Source organism: Narcine bancroftii, chromosome 6, assembly GCF_036971445.1.
Source record: "Narcine bancroftii isolate sNarBan1 chromosome 6, sNarBan1.hap1, whole genome shotgun sequence".
In the NCBI taxonomy this organism is placed as follows: Eukaryota; Metazoa; Chordata; class Chondrichthyes; order Torpediniformes; family Narcinidae; genus Narcine; species Narcine bancroftii.
The window spans coordinates 150,741,639-150,747,638 of record NC_091474.1 but is presented as its reverse complement, the minus strand read 5'-3'; positions in this window follow the sequence as shown (position 1 = coordinate 150,747,638).

Below are 6,000 nucleotides of genomic sequence, written 5' to 3'. Positions count from 1 at the left end.
CTCACAAAGATAAGCGTATACAGAGCCGTTGTCATACCCACACTCCTGTTCGGCTCCGAATCATGGGTCCTCTACCGGCACCACCTACGGCTCCTAGAACGCTTCCACCAGCGTTGTCTCCGCTCCATCCTCAACATCCATTGGAGCGCTCACACCCCTAACGTCGAGGTACTCGAGATGGCAGAGGTCGACAGCATCGAGTCCACGCTGCTGAAGATCCAGCTGCGCTGGATGGGTCACGTCTCCAGAATGGAGGACCATCGCCTTCCCAAGATCGTATTATATGGCGAGCTCTCCACTGGCCACCGTGACAGAGGTGCACCAAAGAAAAGGTACAAGGACTGCCTAAAGAAATCTCTTGGTGCCTGCCACATTGACCACCGCCAGTGGGCTGATAACGCCTCAAACCGTGCATCTTGGCGCCTCACAGTTTGGCGGGCAGCAGCCTCCTTTGAAGAAGACCGCAGAGCCCACCTCACTGACAAAAGGCAAAGGAGGAAAAACCCAACACCCAACCCCAACCAACCAATTTTCCCTTGCAACCGCTGCAATCGTGTCTGCCTGTCCCGCATCGGACTGGTCAGCCACAAACGAGCCTGCAGCTGACGTGGACTTTTTACCCCCTCCATAAATCTTCGTCCGCGAAGCCAAGCCAAAGAAGAAGACATGTTACATACTTTCAGAAGCTCCCCAGTCAAGTGTAACCACAGGAAAATAATTTGAATTAATCACTTGGCTTTTAATAGGTTAAATGCTCTTCTACATTCTGAAGACTAAAATTATTTAAAGTTACTGGTAAATTTTGTGGTACTATCCAATTCCTTTCTTCATCAAGTGGGTGCCTCTTGGTTACCTTAAACAGGATAAAGGCCACAAACCAAACACAGTTTGTCCAGTCAGAGATACTGACAGCTTCGGTGATGCTAACATTTGAGCGAAGACACTCTGCCACCAGAAGGTTATTACTAATCATATGACCTGGGATTCAGTCTGCAACGATTGCCAATAGAAAAGTCATAGCAGAAGATAATGATAATCTTGCCTCAGTTGCAAGAACAAGCTGTAATCAGACAGACTGCTCTCCCGTTATTTACATGGACATTTCCAAAAACCAGAGAAAGGAAACAATGCTCTCAGGGCAAAATTAGGTTTAGCGTAGCTTTTGAAGCTTTTTTCAAAACAATCAAGAGCTCCTGTGGATGTGGATATTGATGCAACATGTTGTGAGATGAAATGGGTTGTTAGAAAGATGTAGAGAGTGGGGTTGAAATATTCATAATTATGTATAATTATGCATATGATCCCAAATGAATTTTCCATTTGTCTGAAATCTGATTCTGGTCACATTCAAGCCAATTGTGATCCACTTACAACAAGGAACAAGACTTGTTATATATGTCATACCAAGATAACCTCCAATCAAAGAGCATGTCAGATTGGCCAATCAGTAGAGTGCCATTGGCTACATTGGTTCAGCTTTCATTTGTTTTAAAAATTTATTTATTGAAGGAAGTCTTGCTTCCTTTGAACAACTGTGAGTTAAATGTAGATTACTAAAACTCTTTTATTTTTGTTATTTACAGATTAGATATCTTCTTGCAATCTCAATTACATACATTCCATATGAGCATTGATAAGAATTTAATAGATATAATTTTTAATTTACAACCTTTTTATAATGGTTCAATATCTAACATTTATGGCATGTTGTTGAGAATAAGAGAGGTTCCTTTAGATAAAAGTTAAAAGCTTGGGAATGACCTACATCTTTTGATCTCTGAATAAACTTGGATTACAATTTTCAAATTAGTTAATACCTCATCTTTATGTTCCTGCCACTCCTTCATACAATTTAAAGAAGCCCATAGAGCTTACATGTCCAAAATCAACTGATCTTGTTTATTTTTAAAACAAACAGGATTCTTCTCTTAGAGAGAGAGAGAGAGGAGTGGGGTGGGGGTTGGTGGGCGGGGGGGGGGGGGAAGAGAAGTCAGTTCTACAGTAGCAGTTGTGGCTGTAAAATGGCAAGCTGGCAGCTTGTTGAAAAAGTCCCATTTTGAAGACTGATTGTGAGTTCTGAGTTCAGCCTGTTCAAAACCCTTGTAGTCCTTATAAGAGGAAATGGTTGGCTAGAGTCTTTCTCCTGAAATAACAAAAACAAAAGGACCTGGAAGAATAGGTTATCATTTGGAAAACCCATGATGGGGCAAGTTTCTTCGACAAGACACTGAAGTGAGGGATTGGATGAAATCAGTTTGTGTGTGTCAAACAAGCAACAAATTTCTCTCTGAAACCAACAAGAACCTTCCTGAGTGGTAACCATTTAACTTTAAGCATCAGTGCCTGGTGAAGATTCATAAATGTTGAATTCTATGCACAGTATAAGAATTGTCTGATACCGGTGAACTTGGAGAAGTGAGGTGAATGATTGGGCTGTGAAATAAAGAACTTTCCTGAACATATACACATTGCGGGAGGAGTCACGTGATGGAGTAGTGGCCAGTTGGGAAAACCAGCCCTCTCCAGGAAAATAGGAATAAAGTTAGGAAAAATCAAAGCATTACAAAAATAAAATATAAGAAATAGAAGATAAAGATACAGAGAAGAGAAAAGAGATGGCTTCCAAGAAGGAGAAAGTAAAAACAACTGGAAAAAAAGTAGAAAAGTCGCTGGAGAAGAAAGAAGAAGGCCTTACCTGCATGAAGGAACAGGATGCTACGGTGGTGAGGTGTGCCCGACCCTTGAGGTCAATGCCTGGGTCCTGCGGAGTCGTAACCCATCAGCCGGTGGTCTACAAAAATTATTCTTGGAGCCAAACAAAAGTGCGCAATCAAAGGAGAAAGAGGACACCAGAAAGGGGGGTCTCAGCAGAGGAGCGGGCTGTCACAGAGGAAACAGCTGAGGGATGCCCGACACCAGGGCGCTCAGCTGGAGGACGAGGAAGGCAGCAGAAGAGGGAGCGATGAAACAGACGAGGGAGATAGACAGAGAGATGACCGACAAGAAGATCAATGTCAGGAAGCACAACAGACAAGCAGCCCAGGAGGGGAGGACCAACAACAAGAGGCCCAGCAAGAAGAGGCCCAGCAGATACAAGCAGCTCATGAGGAAAAACAGAAGAGACACAAATACAAAGAAGAGAAGAAGAAGACACAAACACAGGTACAGACACAGAAGAAGTCCAAGATCTTCACAGAGAAATAAAAGGTAAAATTGATGAACAGAATATAGATAAAGTATTTTTTGAAGAACAAATGAGATCACTAAAATAATGGTTGTCATTAGAGTTTAATGCAATTAAAAGGAAAATGAAAAGAACAGAAGATAAAATGCAAAGGTTAGAACTGGTAATGACAGAAATAGGGAAAAGTAGAGAGTATGGAAGAACAAGAAACGGCTGTAGAAATGGAAGTAAATGACTTAAGAGAAAAATTGGAAGAAAGTGACAAAACAATAAGAGACAAAAGAGTTGTTATCTCAGAAAATTGATATTTTGGAAAATTATATTAGGCGAAACAACATTAAAATAGTGGGTCTGAAGGAGGGTGAAGAAGGCCCAGACATGAAGGAATTTATAAAAGGATGGATCCTGAAGGTCCTGGGAACAACAGAAATGCAGGAAGAAATGGAAATAGAAAGGGCACACAGAGCCTAGCTCTGAAACCACAGACACATCAAAAACCAAGATCCATCTTAGTAAAATTTTTGAGATACATGACAAGAGAAAATATACTGGAACGGGCAAGGAATAAAGTTGGAGAAGACAATAAATCATTGGAATACAAGGGTCAAAAAATATTTTTTTTTGCCCAGACATAAATTTTGAACTCTTAAAGAGGAGGAAGGAGTTTAATACAGCATAATCGATTTTATGGAAAAAAGGTTACAAATTCATGTTAAGACATCCAGCCGTGCTTAAAATATTTATATCCGGGGAGCAAAACAGACTGTTCTCGGATCCAGAGAAAGTGCAAGAATTCGCAGAACATTTGCAGGACAGGAGAGGAGATGAAGAGATGTAATAAGAATGAAGCATGGTGATAAAGTATATATGTATATAAGTGATAATATAAGTATATAAGTGATAAAGATGTAAAAGCAATGTATATGTAAAGAACTAAAGAGGGAAAAGAGAAGGAAAGGAAGGGAGTAAGGGGAAAAAAAGAAGAGAGAGAGCTTTGCTATATTTGTTTAAAAAATGTGTTTTCTGGAGAGGGCTATGTAGAGGGGAAATAACCGTCACTGCAAAATCAGTTGATGCTGCGAACAAGATCGCAATCCAAATGAAAAGGGGAGGTGTCGTTGCCCGGCAAGGGATATGGGACAACTCAGAGAGGGTGAGAACTTTTGGGGTTAAGGTATTAGTGGATGTGGGAACTGCGGGGGTACTTTATGTCTTAAATGTGTTGTACATTAAGTATAATAAGAGAAACTAAGAGATGAAAATGTGGAAAAGGGGGATGGAGGTGGCAAATTAGGTGGAAAAGAGGTGTATGCAAGATATAAGATGGCCATGTTGAACTAGATGACTATAAATATTAATGGAATATATTACCAAATTAAAAGGAAGAGGCTACTAAATTTATTGAAGAAGGAAAAAATAGATATAGCATTTGTGCAGGAATCACATCTAACTGAAGTAGAATATAACAAACTAAAGAGAGGCTGGGTAGGACACATAACGGCAGCATCCTATAATTCAAAAGCTAGAGGTGTAGCCATACTAGTTAACAAAAATGTACCAATCAAAATAGAGGAGGAAATAATAGATCCAGCAGGGAGGAATGCAATGATAAAGTGTCAGATATACTCAGAATTTTGGAATTTGCTCAATATATATGCACCAAACGAGGAGGATCAAAGTTTATGCAGGATATTTTTTTGAAGATTGCAGACACACAAGGAAATATATTGATAGGAGGGGATTTTTACGTTAATTTGGACCCAGTGTTGGATAAAACTGGACAAAAGACAAGTAAAAAGAATAAAGTAGCCAAATTTATGGTTAAATCAATGCAGGAAATGAAATTTATGGATATATGGAGGAGGCAACACCCAAGAGAGAAGAAATTTTCAAATTATTCGAGTAGGCACAAAACTTACTCAACTTATGATTTTGTTGTCAGCCCATATTCAAGGGAGAGTTAGGAAAACTGAGTATAAAGCTAGACTACTATCAGATCATTCAGCCCTAGTATTAGCAATAGAACTGGAGGACATCCCACCAAGAACATATAGATGGAGTTTAAACTCCATGCTACTTAAAAGACAGGAATTTAGGGAGTTTATTGAACACCAAATTAAAACATATTTTGAAATAAACACAGGATCAGAGAAAGACATATTTATATTATGGGTTGCAATGAAAGCCTTCATTAGAGGGCAGATAATAAGTTATGTGAATAAGATGAAAAAGGATTACAATCAGAAGACAGAGCAGTTGGAAAGGGAGAAAGTAAGTACAGAAAAATAATTAGTAAAAAGGGATAATATAACGAAAAGGAGAGAATTGGCAGACAAAAAAATTAAATACGAAACATTACAAACGTACAAAGTGGAGAAGAACATAATGAAAATAAAGCAAAAGTATTACGAATTGGGAGAAAAAACACATAAAATATTAGCCTGGCAACTTAAAACAGAGCAAGCTAAAAGAATGATACTGGCATCAAGGAAAAAGGACAAACAAATTACATATAATCCAACAGAGATTAATGAAAAATTTAAGGAATTTTATGAACAATTGTATCAAACTTAGAACGAGGGTAAAGATGATAAAATAGAGGAATTTTAAGCTAAAATTACAAGAAGAGGAACAAAACAAACTAATAAAACCATTTGAAATAGAGAAAGTACAGGATATGTTAAAAAAGCTGCCGAACAATAAAACACCAGGAGAGGATGGATTTCCAATAGAATTTTATAAAACATTTAAAGAGTTATTAATTCTTCCTCTTCTGGAAGTAATGAACCAGATAGAAAGAACACAAAACTTGCCAG